This window comes from Carettochelys insculpta, chromosome 21, assembly GCF_033958435.1.
Source record: "Carettochelys insculpta isolate YL-2023 chromosome 21, ASM3395843v1, whole genome shotgun sequence".
Lineage (NCBI taxonomy): Eukaryota > Metazoa > Chordata > Testudines > Carettochelyidae > Carettochelys > Carettochelys insculpta.
In genome coordinates, this window is record NC_134157.1 from 25010942 (window position 1) to 25027946 (window position 17005).

Genomic DNA, 17005 nt, shown 5'->3' on the forward strand with positions numbered 1-17005 from the left:
CATTCTCCACTGAAAATAAACAGGTTGAAAGAGAAGAATATAGGAAGAAAATGGTTAAATGTTTCAGTTTTTGAAACCTAAATAAAAATATTGCATAAAAAGGAAAATTTGTATTCAACTCACAGAAAAACTCACTCACAAGGCTGTCTTCTTCACCCCCAAACCCACAGAGCCTCCCTTGGACATGGCTCTGGGCTGTCAGCCCTAGTTTTGGTGTCCACACTGCTCCACAGTGTCAGTTGTATCGGTGGAAGGAGGCACCGCACTGACAGAAGGTGCTAGAGTGGGCATGCGAAATGGTAGTAATTACTTTGCTGACTGTATGCTGACCCAACAATTTTGTTGTGTAAACAAAGCCTTTGTGTGTCTAGTTTTTTTAAGTATCAGAGAGGTAGCCATGTTAGTCTGTATCTGCAAAAACAATGAAGTCCTGTGGCACCTTATAGACTAACAGATTTTTTGGAGCATAAGCTTTTGTGGGCAAAGACCCACTTTGTCAGATGCATCTGATGAAGTGGATCTTTGCCCCCGGAAGCTTATGTGCCCATAAATCTGCTAGTTTTTTAACCATTCCTCATAGCTCAATTATAAGAATATAAGAACATAAGAACGGCCATACTGGGTCAGACCAAAGGTCCATGTAGCCCAGTAACCTGTCTGCCGACAGTAGCCAATGCCTGGTACCCCAGAGGAGGTGAACCAAAGACAATGATCAAGCAATTTGTCTCCTGCCATCCATCTCCTGCCTTCGACAAAAGGCTAGGCACCATACCTTACCCCTTGCTAATAGCCATCTATGGACCTAACCTCCAAATATTTATTGAGCTCTTTTTTAAACTCTGTTAGAGTCCTGGCCTTCACAGCATCCTCTGGGAAGGAGTTCCACAGGTTGACTGTGTGCTGTGTGAAGAAAAACTTTCTTTTATTAGTTTTGAATCTGCTACCCATTAATTTCATTTGGTGACCTCTGGTTCTTATATTATGGGAACAAGTAAATAACTTTTCTGTATTCACTTTCTCCACACCCTTCATGATTTTATATACCTCTATCATATCGTCCCTCAGTCTCCTCTTTTTTAGACTGAAAAGTCCCAGTCTCTCTAGCCTCTCCTCATATGGGACCTGTTCCAAACCCTTAATCATTTTAGTTGCCCTTTTCTGAACCTTTTCTAACACCAATATATCTCTTTTGAGGTGAGGAGACCACATCTGCATGCAGTACTCAAAATGTGGGCATACCATAGTTTTATATAGGGGAAGTAAGATATTCTTTGTTTTATTTTCTATCCCTTTTTAATTATTCCTAACATCCTATTTGCTTTACTGACTGCCGCTGCACACTGCGTGGATGTTTTCAGAGAACTATCCACTATAATTCCAAGATCCTTTCCTGATCTGTTGTAGCTAAATTTGCCCCCCATCATATTATATGTATAATTAGGGTTATTTTTCCCAATGTGCATTACCTTACACTTACCCACATTAAATTTCATTTGCCATTTTGCTGCCCAATCACTCAGTTTGTTGGGATCTTTTTGAAGTTCTTCACAGTCTGCTTTGGTTTTGACTATCCTGAACAGTTTGGTGTCATCTGCAAACTTTGCCACCTCACTGCTTAACCCTTTCTCTAGATCATTGATGAATAAGTTGAACAAGATTGGTCCCAGGACTGACCCTTGGGGAACACCACTAGTTACCCCCTTCCATTGTGAAAATCTACCATTTATTCCTACCCTTTGTTTCCTGTCTTTTAACCAGTTCCCAATCCATGAAAGGATCTTTCCTCCTATCCCATGACCACCTAATTTACATAAGAGCCTTTGGTGAGGGACCATGTCAAAGGCTTTCTGGAAATCTAAGTATACTATGTCTACTGGATTCCCCCTGTCCGCATGCTTGTTAACCCCTTCAAAGAACTCTAATAGATTAGTAAGACACAACTTCCCTTTACGGAAACCATGTTGACTTTTGCTCAACAAATCATGTTCCTCTACGTGTCTGACAATTTTACTGTTTACTATTGTTTCTACTAATTTGCCCGGTACTCACGTTGGACTTACCGGTCTATAATTGCTTTTTAATATAATCAAGCTTTTTAAACTCTGGTATCATTTTTGTTGCCTCTCCATCTGTGAAAGGAGACCAGCTTCAAATCTTTTTAATCTTGTCCAAGACGTCCTTACCAATGACTATAAGAAAACTGAGTCAGTAATAAGGGACTCCCTTACAATTACTATACATCAGAGACCCAAGCACAGGAGCTTTCCTCCATTGATAGATGCAATAGTTGAGTGAGAGGAAGCACTGCAGTTCTGGGGCTCACCAGGAGGATCTCTACTGGACTCTGACATTTTTAATCAGTGGCACCTAGAGATCAGCCAAGCAGGCAGTGCCATTCTGCAAGGTGGTATACAAACCCTGTGGCACATAGTACCTGCCCCAAAGAGCTTTCAGTCTCCACAGAGAAGCTGACACAAGGTGTACAATAGACATATCCAGTGTCACACAGACAACAGCCAGGCCCCTGCTCAGCATTTGAGCGTTCTCCCCCGCCCCAGGCTCTCTGCAAAGGGCATGCAGTATGCTGGTGCACACTGTGCATCAAGGGGACATGTTGGAAGATGCAAGACAGCCGAGGGTATTCACATCTGCATTCCTACTCAAGTAAGAACTTCGACATTCCCCATCCCAACCAGGGAACAATTTCTCTGTGTGGAAACCCCCCACAACACCTATGGTGGCTGCTAGTAACACGATTCATGGTATAGTTTGAATTCAGTTGACAGCAGAACTCATGGCCATTAAGACTATCTGTGAGTGTGTATTCCTACAACATTACAAAATAAACACAACCTTTTCTGCTTTCTAGCAAAATATTGTCTTTTTTCTTCATGATGAGCACAGTACAGGATGAGGAAGGACATCTTAGAGATCTTCTGACATCTTACACCTTAGACAAGCTGGTATGCTCAGTGCTCAGCCCCAAGCTGTCAGGTGCGCAGAGTGGGCCAGGGCACGCTCAGGCAAGTGCACTAGTTGTTACTGCTCCAGGCGCCAGTGGCAAGTTTTACAATTTCTATGTATTTCCAACTTTTTGATAATACTCTCATGCCTGTTTAAAGAACCTAAGGAAGTCCCTGGTAAAACTCGTGCTATCCTTATGAACACTGTGAAATAGCCCTCCCAACACTCAGGCAACAGCCTAGGAAATGTTTCTGTGAACATGCAAGTGACTGCCAATGCTGTCATCTTTGGGACACCTGAGACTTCATGCAACCTGCTCATAGGAGTTAATAGGTGTAAAGTAGCATTTTTCTCATATGGCTGCTACATACACTCAGACTGTCGTGCTTAAGGTGTTAATGATCCAGGCTGAGATTTTCAAGGCTGTGAAGACAACTTGGGTTAATGGCTCCAAGGTCCCACTGGATCCAGAGAGTAAACTCACAAGGCTTCTGCAGATTTCCTCACCCCAGCACCTGCTCACATTTGTCCTATTAACTTCTCCCACTACCAGCTGTTCCTGGGAGCCCCTACCAGCCAGAAGATATCATCACTCCAAGGTTTCTTTTTTAATACAGTTGTGATACTAACTCTCAAATGCAGGGCTTACTCCAAAGTGGGTGGGTGTGAGTGTCCTGGCTATACCTTGGCTTGGCCTGGGCAGGTCAAGGACACCTGACAGTTTGGGGTCTGCTGTATATTCAGGACGAAAGCAGGCTCTCTATGGCACAGGTGAGCAGTAAAAGCTTTTATACATATCTCGTGGAGAAGCCATGTTCCATGGCAATATGTCAGGTGGTGGGCAAGATCTTTCACATGCTTTACAACACCATGTCTAACACTCAATGGCAAATGGTGAATTTATTTCCCTATGTTGGGATGGAATGACAATGAGTAGGTACTGTACCTGTACTCAGAGCTGAAAAGAGCAGTTCGGAGACTGGTACAGTGCAGCAGGTTGGCAGATAGGCCAAATAATTCCACTGCAGAATTTTGCCAACCATCCCGGGTGCACAACCAGCAACAGAGCCAACAGTCTCAACAAGTATCAGAGAGGTAGCTGAGTTAGCCTGTGTCTAACTGACTCGATTTCTTCTCTCGATGTTCACAATTCCACATTAACTGCCAATAATGGGCCATTTCCACCCTGACTGACTAGACCTTGTCAGCTCTGGCCCTCCCCTTTACTGAGACTCCCTCTTTAAATCCTCCTCTGAAACGTCCCCCCACCCATGCATCTGACAAAGCGTGTCTTTGCCCATGAAAGGTTATGCTCCAAAATATATTCATCTATATAGTCTCAACAAGATGAGTTTAGTTAAATTAAAAGCTCCCTGTAAGACCACTCTGCTGGGATGTTTGGGTCCTGCCGTCAGCTAGGATACCAAGTTCCAGGGGCCTCTGGCTCCTCACCAAAAGTCAACCTGGAAGGAGTCACTTGCAGGGTGAAAGGGACATTGAGTCCTTGGCCTGACACTGCAAAACATGCCTATCAGTTGTGGGCACCTGTCACATTTTAAAAGTGAAATGTTTTAAAAAGACTGAAACAGGAGGGAGGCTGGTATCTTACACATCGCCTCAGCTCGGGCTGCGTAGAAGTTATTCAGGAAGGTTGCATGCATGTGTTCCCTCTGTGCGCTGTCCCAGCTCTGCAGATAGCCGACACAGCAGACCCAGAGAGAACCCCCAATGACCAAAGAGTCTAGTAAGGTGCAAAGGCGTGTCAGCCAGGTTTATTGCTGTATTGGACACAATAGTAGTTCCCTGTAGACTTCTTAGTCTAAGCCAGGGCATACTACAAATATGCACCCACGATCAATGGACTCAGCTCAGTCAGTGGCAGGACTTTCCACTGCCCCCTCGGCTGGACCCAGACCACACCCCAGGAGTACATTCTTATACACAGGTACAAACAATTTACACATAACTCCTGACGTATTGAGGTACAACCCTTCTACGTAGTCAGGTGCCACCTCTCACCTTGTACATGTTGGTTTGAACAAAACAACTCTATCCATCATATTACCCTTTTGCCCCTGTCTTTGGAATAGGTCAGCCTGTTCTTTCTTATCTGTGGAATGTTCCAGGGTAGGGTGTTCGGGTACCATGTTCATACTTCAATATGCTAGGTAGATATGCTCATGCAACATCAATCCTCTTCTTGCCAACTTCTGTGAGCAATGCGTTCCTTTAGCTCACAGCTGAACTTTGCTTTCTGCTAGCAAAGTCTTGACCATTACTTTAGTTCAGGCCTAAGGCCTCATACTGGGCCTGTACTTACTACAGGTTGTAATGAGACTCTGTGAATTAATGTTTCAGGAAGCATCAGAATGATGTATGTTGCACAATCACATGATTCCGTGCATGGAAGATGCAGTGCTCTGGAGACCACTCGAGCTGTTTAATGAAGGAGGCCATTGTCTGTAGGACCCCAGCCTCATTTGCTGTAGAAGTTGGAACATGAGCAGTGAATAAGGCAGAGAATTTCAGGAGCAGAAAAGGCTGTCCTGCGACGTAGTGAGTTGAATGCTGCCCTGGTAAACTGGATTTTCTCCCTGCCTCTGCCACAGACTTCTTGTATTATGTTTGGCAAGTCATGTAAATCAAAGCTTCACAGGTGGCCATGGTGTGTTCATTTGCTGGATACGAAGCACTGAGCGCTGGCAGTCAATGGGAGCTCATCTCTGAACAAACATAGTGCTATTTAAACAGAAAGTGATGCTCACCCTTCACTATAGTAGAGCAGGTGCTCTACACAAATAAAACAGTTAAGTACTCTGAACAATGAGGTCCTAGGCTTCCTGAATGGGGCACCCACCCTGGTTAACACTTTTAGGGAACAGAAGGTTCAAATATAGAAAATGGTGATGGAAATACCCCTTTACCTCAGGCAATGGCCATTCTGATTTATGACAGTTTTGGTGATTTCAAATCTGAACAAAACCTACAACTTTGAAATTATCCAGGAAAGAAAATTCAGGGGAAAAATTCATTTTGGAATGCTCGAAATTATTTGTTTCATTTCTGACTTTTTTCTTTTATAATAAATATAATGTATAATTTTCAAATTACGTAACTAAAATAATTTCAAAATGAAAAATCAAAATTATCCATTCCAAAAATGCAAAATGGGATTTTTCTGAACCTTCTTCCTCAGTTTTGCACTGCAAATGTTTCACTAACATTTCATTAATAGTCTCAGAGGGGTAGCAGTGTTAATCTGTAGCTTCACAAAAACAAGCAGTCCTGTAGCACCTTAGAGACTAACACATTTATTTATTTGGTAATAAGCTTTTCTAGGTAAGACCCACTTCTTCAGACTGGTCTTACCCACAAAAGCTCATTACCTAATAAATGCGTTAGTCTTTAAATGGCTACATACAGGACTGCTTGTTTTTCATTTCATTAAGTGTATCAACTTTCATCCATGGCTCCATCAACATTTTTCCAACCTACTCTACACCTGATTTTTACCAGATTGCTGTGAAGCTAGATTAATTCATGTTTTGAAAGCGTTCAGATACTGTGATGAAAACACCATATAAGAAACCCATGAGGAAATTAGTAATTCTGTATTCAGCACAGGAATTGGCTGCTGTACAGAAAATGATTAACGAGTTATATTCTAAATGACCATAAAAAACAGGAAGAGTCTCCTCTTTAAAAACATTCTTTCATGACTCCCTTGACATTGGAAATTCTACACAATCCCTGATACTGACTCACAGAAGGAAACACTTCCCTAACACTCCATCCCCTGGAATGTCAGTAACTGGATTATCAATCCAGATCTACCCTGTTTGGAAAGCAGGAAATAAATTAAACCAGAGACTCACCTGAAGAAAAACCCTGGAGTCTGGACCAGGGTTTGTACTGCAACACATCATCAAGACACCATTGGGAGCAATTCTTCTCCCTAGGGCTGCTCCGACTTTACAGCAACCTGCACCAGTGCATCAGAGTCAGGCCCCTGAAATTTGGACCCAGAGCTAAACTTTGGCCCTTACTTTCGCTGGAGAGGCTTTCAATCTAGAGGACAACCTCTGAAACCGCACTTGGGGGAATACCTGCAACAGCAGCCTCTGGGTCCCTGAGGCGCTGAGCAAGCTTTGCGGAAACCCCAGAGGGGTAGAGCTAGCGGGGAGTCAAAGGGCGCTCGAGCAGGCTAGCGCGCTAGCAGGCAGCGCTGTGTGAGCAATGACAAGGAATGGGACACCTCGCAGGAACAGGGATAACGACTGTCCCTTCAGCCTTGTGTTCCAGCCTTGTTACCCCGCAGGCTTATGAGGAGCAGCACCTCCAGCTGCAGCTTGTAACCTGGGCGGTTTATATTTCAAACCAGCCCCTTCGTGGCCCCCCGCGCCCTGCTGCCTGGCTTGGGAGACGGGGCGCCACCAGATCAGTGAGAGCGCGGCTGAGCCGCGGGGCTGGGCGCAATGCGAAGGATGGGGCCGGGGGGCTGCAGACCCGCTCCCCTGCCGGGCCAGCGCCGGGTGCCAGGCGCGGCAGGTGCTCGCTTGCCTTCCCCGCCCGCGAGCAGCGGGGCTGGGCCAGGGGCGGCGTCGGCCCGTCGGTGGCGCAGCGGGGCCGGGGGGCGGCGCACCTGCTCTGGCCCGGCGGGAGGGAGCAGCGAGCGCTCGGCCGAGCCGCAGGGCGGCGGGACCGGGAGCCGGCCGGCCGGCCCCGGGCAGGGACGCGGCAGCGGGCGGGCCCCGGGCGGTGGCACCGCGGCGCCGGCCCCTGCAACGCGCCCCTCCGGCCGGCGCAGCTGCCACACGTCCGTCTGTCCGGCAACCCCGAGGGGCGTGTGCCCGGGAGCTGCCGCCGAGCCGGCGCGCCGCGCCTGTCCCGGGCACACGCGCCTGGAGCAGCGTCTTTCGCTGGGCAGAGACTGGCCGCGTTGCTGAAAGGGTCTTTCGCCAAACCCCTTACGCAAGCGGCAGCGGCAGCTGCGAGTCAAGAAGAAAAATGTGTTTGTACCTCTTGAAAAAGCCAGATTTTATGCTTCCTTAACCTGTTCTTGATCAGTAACAGAGCTAGTCTGTGCTCCTACAAAACAAAACAAAACAAAAGCAGTGCAGCACTTTGAAAATTAACAAAATGGTTTATTGGGTGATGAGCTTTCGTGGAACAGTCCCATTTATAAGTACAGAGAGCCAAAAAAAATGTTTGGACCTCCCTACTTATGTCAGTCTGTGTTGGAATGAGATTGATCTGAGGAAGTGGGTCTGTCCCACAAAAGCTCATCACCCAATAACTCATTTTGTTACTCTTTAAAGTGCTACATTTCTGCTGTTTTGTTTTGTTCTTGATTGAGACCCTGAAAAGCAAACAGAAGTGAACCGCCAGGAACTCCTATCACACTGCCCGAATTCCCTGATGTATATTCATATAGCTGTGAAATTAGGATTTCCTGATATCAAGACATGAATTGTGAAGTCCTGGGACACAGATGAAACAGTGAGTGTGGACAATTTTTCCCAACAACACCCATTCTGTATTCATGTGGTAAATTTGTAAATCTGTGAAATCACAAACATTCTGACCTCCCACTATTTTATTATTTTTGGCATGATAATATTTCAAGACAAGTGTTGACTTTTTTTCAAGCTGTCAATGTATCTTTTAATAGGGAAAATATCAAGGTGAGTTACTGGGAAATTAAATGAGCCATTTTATCAGCTACGGACCATAAATATTTTCAGCAAACACCTGAAGATTTGCAGTGAAAACGGTGGCACTCTATTTTTGTGGAGAGAGAGAAAATGAGCAAACATTTTCAAAAAGAAGACCCTCGTTCTGATATGATTTCTTTATGGCTATTTATTTGCAGATTCTTGTTAAATAGTTTGCTTATGGGTTTGGGAATAAAATCCTTCAAGAACCAAGTTCAGACATTTGGCAGGAGCCAGGGTGGTAATAATGTACCTGGACCTGCAAATTAACTCAAGTTCTGTAGTCAGAGTGCTCAGAAGGGTGAAAATGTTTTGCATACTTATTGAGAACTACTTGCCACTCACCAGGGCCTGATCCAAAGCCTACTGAAATCAATGGCAGTCTTTCTATTGGTTTCTATTCTATTGGTTTCAGTAAAGGATTCGGAGTAGGCACATAGACACAACTCATAAGTGTGTGTGTGGAAGCGGGGTGCCTACACTCACTGAAGTCAATAGGGTACTTCCACTGATTCTAGCTGGAAGTAGGAGCAGGACTTTACCGCATCAGTGTGAAATTCTCGCATGGCAAAAAAGAAAGCATCATTAGGGACCTGATTCCGCTCTTGTTATTTAGGTGTAAATACTGTACTACTGAAGGGAATGTGTAAATAAGCCCTCCCTGAATGCTCAGCTTCACTACCCGCTGCAAATATCTAAAAACACTTCTGCCTAGCACAGCTGCTCCATGTGAATCCTGGAGTGTCCCTAACTCTCCCACGCATTCCTATTCTTTGAAGTACTAAAGATCTACATTTCTGCTGCTTTGTAAAGCCGAGGGTCAGCAGAATAGTTCAGAAATCTGTCCCCCACTCTGCCCTAACAGACTGTGTGTCTGTTCACAATACTGTGCTTTCCACATGCTTGTTTTCACATTCAATCAATAGCTCAAAACTGGTGGTAATTAGGAATATGACGGATTTGTATAAGGAAACCAGGAAGAGTGGAATAACTCGGCTCGATAATAGGTCTGATACACACGCTTAATGCACATGGTGCATCAAGGTCTCCAAGCACCACATTATGTCACTACCACATTTGGCACTAGCTCTGGGTTCACAGTGTAGTGAAACTCATATGAGCATCAAAAACAAGAAGTCCTCTGGCACCCTATAGACTAACATTTTGAAGCATAAGCTTTCATTGGCAAAGGCCCACTTCATCAGATGCATGAGTGGGGGTGTTTCAGAGGAGGATTTAAAAAGGGAGTCTCAGTAAAGGGGAGGGCAAGAGCTGACAAGGTTTATTCAGTCAGGGTGGATGTGGCCCATTATTGGCATTTAATGTGGAGCTGTGAACATCAAGAGAGGAGAAATCAAGTCAGTTCAGTCAGGGGGAATGTGACCATTGTTAGATGCTAATGTGGAGATGTGAATATCAAGAGCGGAGAAACTGCTTTTGTAATGGGCCAACGACTCCCAGTCTCTGTCCAATCTGTGGTTGATGGAGTCAATTTTGCAAATGAATTGCAGCTCTGAAATTTCTCTTTCCATTTTATTTTTGAAATTTTTTTTGTTGTAGGACTGCTACTTTTAAATCTGTTACTGAGTGTCGAGGGAGACTGACGTGTTCTCCTACAGGTTTTTGTATGTTACCGTTCCTGACGTCTGATTTATGTCCATTTATTCTTTTATGTAGAGACTGTCCAGTTTGGCCAATGTAAATTGCAGTGGGGCATTGCTGGCACATGGTGGCATATATTATATTAGTAGATGTGCAGGTGAAAGAGCCCCTGATGGTAGATGTGCAGGTGAAAGAGCCCCTGATGGTGTGGTTGAGGTTAGGTCCTCTGATGATATCACTGGTGTAGATATGCGAGCAGAGATGGCAGCCAGGTTTGTTGCAGGGATTGGTTCCAGGTTTAGAGCTACTGTGTTGTGGTCTAGAGTTGCTGGAGAGAATTTGTTTAAGGTTGGCAGGCTGTCTGTAGGCGAGGACAGGCCTGCCTCCCAAGGTCTGTGAGACTGAAGGATCATTGTCCAGGATGGGTTGCAGATCCCTGATGATGCGCTGGAGAGGCTTTAGCTGGCGGCTGTATGTGATGGCCAGTGGTGTTTTCTTGTTTTTCTTGTTGGGCCTGTCTTGTAGCAGGTGGCTTCTGGGTACACGTCTAGCTCTTTCAAGCTGTTTCTTCACTTCCTTAGGTGGGTACAGTAGTTTCAGGAAAGCTTGGTAAAGGTCTTGTAGATGTTTGTCTCTGTGTGAGGGATTGGACCAAATACGGTTGTACCTTAGTGCCTGGCTCTATATGATGGATCATGAAGTATGCCCTGGATGGAAGCTGGAGGCGTCTAGATAAGCATGGCGGTCTGTGGGCTTTTGGTATAGGGTGGTATTTATGTGACCATCACTTATCTGCAAAGTAGTGTCCAGGAAGTGGATCTCTTGTGTGGACTGCTCCAGGCTGAGGTGGATGGTGGGCTGGCAACTATTGAGATCATGGTGGAATTCTTCAAGAGGCTCTTTCCCATGGGTCCAGATGATGAACATGTCATCAGTGTAACACAAGTAGTGGAGGGGCACTAGGGGACGAGAACTAAGGAAGGGTTGTTCCAGGTCAGCCACAAAAATGTTGGCATACTGTGGGGCCGTGCGGGTGCCCATAGCAGCGCCACTGATTTGAAAGTATAAATTGTCCTCAAATCTGTTATAGTTATGAGTGAAGACAAAGTCACAAAGCTGCGCCACCATTTGTGCCTCGGTCTCATCAGGAATAATGTTCCTAATAGCTTGGAGTCCATCTTCATGTGGGATATTGTTGTAAAGGGGCTCTACATCCTTGGTGCCCAGAATGGTGTTTTCAGGAAGGTCACCAATGAATTGTAGTTTCCTAAGGAAGTCGGTGGTATCTCAAAGAAAGTTGGGAGTGGTGGTAGCGTAGGGTCTGAGTAGAAAGTCCACATATCCAGACAATCCTGTAGTGAAAGTTCCAATGCCTGAGATGATGGGGCATCTGGGATTCCCACATTTATAGATCTTGGGTAGCAGGTAGAATAAATCCGGTTGCAGTTCAAGGGGTGTGTCTGGGTAGATTTGTTCCTGTGGTTTTTATAGGGAGGGTCTTGAGCAGATGCTGTAGTTTCTTTGTGTACTCCTCAGTCGGATCCTGGGACAGTGGCTTGTAGCATGTGGTATTGGAGAGTTGCCTGGCAGCCTCCTTTTGGTAGTCTGTCCTATTCATGATGACAACAGCGCCTGCCCTGTATGTTTTCATATTAGTGGCCTGAAGTGTGTTTATCTGCCTAAGACTCCAAATCTGGGGCAAAGGTCTAGCCCACATGGATGCACCTGGAGGAACAGGGTCTAAAAGAGGACACCCAAAGTTTGAAATATCTCTATGATAAACTTCCTCTGAAGTTCATATAACTGCAGGCCAGATTCCCGGCTGGTGTCATCCACATGGCTTCACTGAGAAGACTAGAAATGTGTTGGTTTGGACCAGCTGAGGATATGGCCCACACCTGTCTTCACAATACAGTCAGGGTCCTTGATGCCCTGTAATAAAAGTAATACCTCATTTGCACCAGAGGCTAACAGCGAGGCCTGCAGAGTCAGGTTGCTGCTGGTACCATTACTTCTAAGGCTTAAGGGAACAGCAAGATTCAGCTATTTTAGATGATTATTTGGCCAAGGTCTGACAACATACCTGTAGCATGGTCAGGAACAGACTCTAGATATCTCCTGGCTCTCTCTCCAGGCACTGCACGCCAGTTGTCAAAATCCAAGGGTGTTATTGTGTGAGAGGATCTGTGGTGCTGGCTCAGCATGTAAAAATCAAATGGTTTGTAATTTGAAAACTACAAGCAAAGGACACAGGTGTGACCAGAGCACCAGGAACTCCAGACCCCTGTTCAGGGCACTGTGATTCAATATGTGATTTTAGACAAATCACCAAACCTCTCTCACTCAATCTTCCCCATTATCAAATGAGGTGAGTTCTACTTCTCTTTCCCAGGGGACTGCAAGGGTTGATTTGTAACCTTTGGAAGGAGTTTGGAGAGATGGAAAGTCCAGTAGGAATGCTAATGAACACATCACAGCAAAACTAAAGGAGACTAAGCTGATCCTTGGCATCATCAGAATAGACTTCCATGTTAAACTTTAGATGACACTTTCTTTCCCTTGGGGAGCCCCAAACTTCACGGGCCAGATTCAGACAACCTGTGAGCCAAATCCAGCTCATGGGATGTTGGTTCCCACCCCTGCCCTAAATGTTGTCATAAACAGATTACAGAAAGTCTTGAAAGGCAGCTGTCCTGGCCTGCAGCTTGAGACCTCAGCTATCATTACTTACATGCTGGGCACCCTCCCATCTTGGGCCCAACTCTTCCCTCCCCAGGTCAGTTCTTGCTTTCAGACATTTCCCAGTGTCTCTTTGGGAGGTGAGGCAATAGAACCATTATGCTGTCACTCCTTGCCTTATATAGCACTTGTGTAAGGCAGGAACCTGTTGTCTTCCAGTGGGAAAGCACTGGCAGTCCTCTGGAGGGGTCCAGGACCCAGCGACTGGGATTCCCTGTCTCTGCAGGGCTGGCGTAGTCATTCTTCCCAGGCTGACTGGAGCATCCACAGGAAGACACGACATTTTCACCATCCCTTGTCTGGGCTAAGTCCCATCTGGCTTTTCAGATTTGTGCCTGAAGGGTCAATTGTGGTCAACACCCAAAGTAAGACATATAATATACAGATACATCATCAATTTTCCTAACTTCGGATACAGAAATGATACAGGCATACAACTGGGATAATCACTTCCCAATGATATCTAGCACAAAGTACATCTCAATTATGTCATATTCATCTCAGAAGCCTATGGAGTGAAGTGTCAAAAGTAGCACTATTAAGTCCCAGATCTTTTTCCTGAGTTTCATGTTAAGAAATAAGCTGTACATCTGAATCTCTCAGCTGTTAGAACTGGGATTTCATCTTTACCTGTTACAGCCAGAAATGAAGGAAGCCATTCTAAGATATGGTCAAGGAAGTAAGGCTAGGTTCTCCCAGAGCCATGTAATCTGGAGATGGAGATAGAATCACAAGACCAAGGCAATGGGAAATTAAGGCCAAAGAAGGTCAACTTGTACATTATTACCAGCCTAAATTTCAAGGGAAACTGGGTCATGATACACTTGATGAAAGCCAGTCAGAGCCTCATATTCCACACCACAAAGCTATCAGGACATAAAGGGATGAACTTTTTATTAACTGCTTCATGCCAACTGTAGATATAAACCTAACGTTAGTTCTGGGGGTGGAAGTCATACTTAAACTCTTGCATTTTCTCTCTTCCTTTTTATCTTTTCCCACTTTTCTAGGAATGACCCATCATGCAGAAATGAATATCTCTAGAATTTCAGGAGTTACCAATAATAATAATGAATAATAGATGTCTGAAAACATGGCATAAAAACAAAGCATAAAATCCAAATTTGAAACATTTGCCAGTGGCACTTTACACAAGCACGGCAACACACATTTGGGACTACATGTTGATATTTGTGGTTATACACTTACGAATTCTCTTTCACATATTTGCAACAAAACCCTTAGTCTAGTCATGATGAAGACAAAAATCCCATTAGCGGTCTCTGTTAACCTGGGGTGCTCATGAGATGTCCCAACATTCAAAATATTAGAGCTGATCACTTTTCTTCTTCAAGAGCCATGCTCATGTCTTCTTCCTTCCATCAGAATAGGTTACTGGCTAAACTGCCTTCTCTAAACAGAGGCATTTGTCACACCCAGGTCCAAGTCCATGTGGTTGGTAGTCTGCTGTTTTTTGGTTAATGGACCAAAGTGATTGGAAAAAAAAAGCCTGCTATATAAACTCCCCAGGTTTGCTTAAGGAGTCACATCTCCTCCTTCCTCTAGTCTAGTCTAACCTCTGAGGAGTTACTTTAGGGCCTTTGCAGATACACTTGGAGAATGTAAACTTTTGATTAGATCTGAAAGTAAGCAGCAGTGGCAAAGAAAACAGGAAAACCTATATCTCCCCAGGGGCACATGGGCCAATAAACTCCACTGATTCCTTGGAGTATATTTCATGGTACAATGCTGTTTGCTCTCACATTTGCCAAATGACAAGAAGTCCAGTAGCAGGCAACCTACTTTCCCCCACCCTGTGGGTGGATGCAGGGAGCTAAAAATGACAGTAATGCTGCTGGGTTTCTTTTCTGACTTCTTCAGAATGCTTCTTCCACCAAGTTTATTCACAGCTCAGCCCCTAGTTCATATCAACAGAAAACCCAAGTTTGTGCATTAATCTGAATGTTTGTTGAAATCTCACTCTGAATTTTCAGAAGCGGAGTTGTCATTAACAGCATGGAGAATTTCATTGCATAGATAAGTAACAGGAAAGGACTTCACCATATTTTGTCTCATTCACTGCCTATGCTATGCAGTCGTGGATCTGCCATCCTGATGCTGCAGATGCATATTAGACATTCACACTATTGCTGTCCTCCTTTGTTAAACTTACCCCTGTGCTTTGTACTGATAGAGCACTGGGAATGCTTTCTGTCAGAGTGAGCTAACTGACTTGGGTTAAATCTTGTCCCATTCAGAGCCAAGTATTTTGAGCAACAATTTACACAAATCTGAATTCAGAACTTTATGAAATTTCAATATATCAGGTTTAAACTGTACCCTAACACTTCAGACTGTTTGCTTTCATTCCCCCTATTTGCCTGCTAATAATAGTCAGAGCCATCCAGCTGTGCATGGTCTAACCTCAGTAATCACCTGATTCCACTACTAATACACACACTGATCTCCACTTTCCATTCCTCCTCTTTCTTATTACTCACCTGTCTTCTATAATTAGTCTGTAACTCCTTAAGGAAGGGCTCTATCCTCCTGCAAAAATGCAGAGTCCAACGTAACTGTGGTCTTCTCGGTAACAGGAGTCTCTACCTATTTCTAAAGTATAAAGAAATAGGGAGAAGAAAACAAACATTGCTTCCTGATTTTGTCTGCAACTGTGAGTGGATAAAGCGCATACATAAAATTCCTCTGTTTGCAGAGGGCCAGCCTGTAAATTGTTTAAATTCTACCTAAGTCCAGGGCCTAGAGCTGGTGAAAAAACTCCTTTACATCATATTTTATCTAAACATAATTTTGTTCTTTAGAGTTTTGAGGTTTTGAATAAAACAAAATTTTTCATTCTTGTGAAATTTTCGATCTTTCTGTGAAGAAACAGAAATGGAATTTTTTCAGTAAAATAATTCAGTTTTCACTAGAAATGTTCAGGTTTTGGTTAAACATGTCATAATTCAGTATATAATTTTAGGCTTCTTAGCTTCCAAAAACTGAAAAGTTCTACTGAAAAAAAAAATGGATTATTGATGAAGATTTACTGGAAGTAGTTTTTGAAAATGAAACATTTCTGGCTGTGCACGGGGAGTGTTGAAAAGACAAACAATTTGCACATGAATTTAAAAAAGAAATCAAAATTTCAAGTGAAAAATATCTGCCATTTTTCAGTCAGGCCTCCATAGATCTTAATGAGGGTGAGCAAAATGGGGGTTGGGCCACCTCGCAGGGGGAGGGGGTGCTTGAAATTTTGTAAGGGCTGCTGAGTCTTGGGCTCATCCATCTGCTTAAAAACGGTGAAATACGTTACTGTTTTTATATGTATGTATTCACATTTATATACTGATAAAGTTCTTTATGTTCTACATACTTATTTTCTTACCCGTGCTGAATGGGATTTTTTTTCATATGAACATAACCAAAATTTCCATCAGTTTGTTTTATATGAGACAGGTTGGGCGAAGGCCTTATTAACTCATCATCATCAATACCGGTGGGCTCCGTCGGTGTCTGATGCCTCTCTCACTATTTCTGTCCATCTTTCCCTGTCCAGTGCAGAGTGGCTTAGTTTCTGTAGACTAGCTCCACACCAATCTACTATATCACCTATCCATTCTCTGTGGGGTCTGCTTCTCCTATTCGAGCCGTCCATTATGCCGAATACCAGGGCCTTGATTTTTCGTTCGTCATTCATTCTGCAAATATGCCCAAATAGTTGTAGCTTCTGTTTTATAAACTTCTGCAGCAGGTTCTCTTTCGGCTGTATCTTTCAATATAATTCCTCACTGGTGACCTTCTGCATCCATCCTAGTCTCAGAATCTTTCTGTAACTCCTTTCGAACGCCAATATTCTTCTTTTCAAATCTTTCATTGTCACCCATGTCTCACATCCATACAACATGCTGCTGAATACACACGTTTTCAAGACACTCAGCTTCGTTCTTAAGCTAATTGCTTTGCTTTTCCAGATCTTATCCATC

The 17005-nt window shown here is 44.2% G+C and overlaps 1 long non-coding RNA gene across 1 annotated transcript; it reads right to left on the reverse strand.

Annotated features, from left to right (window-relative positions):
* Positions 1 to 4777: 4777 nt before the first annotated feature.
* Positions 4778 to 7772, reverse strand: LOC142024023 (uncharacterized). Its single transcript, XR_012648368.1, has 3 exons — positions 7607 to 7772; positions 6840 to 6946; positions 4778 to 5687 (listed from the first exon to the last, which is right to left on the reverse strand). It is a non-coding gene; the product is annotated as an uncharacterized LOC142024023 (long non-coding RNA).
* Between the last annotated feature and the right edge of the window lie 9233 nt (positions 7773 to 17005).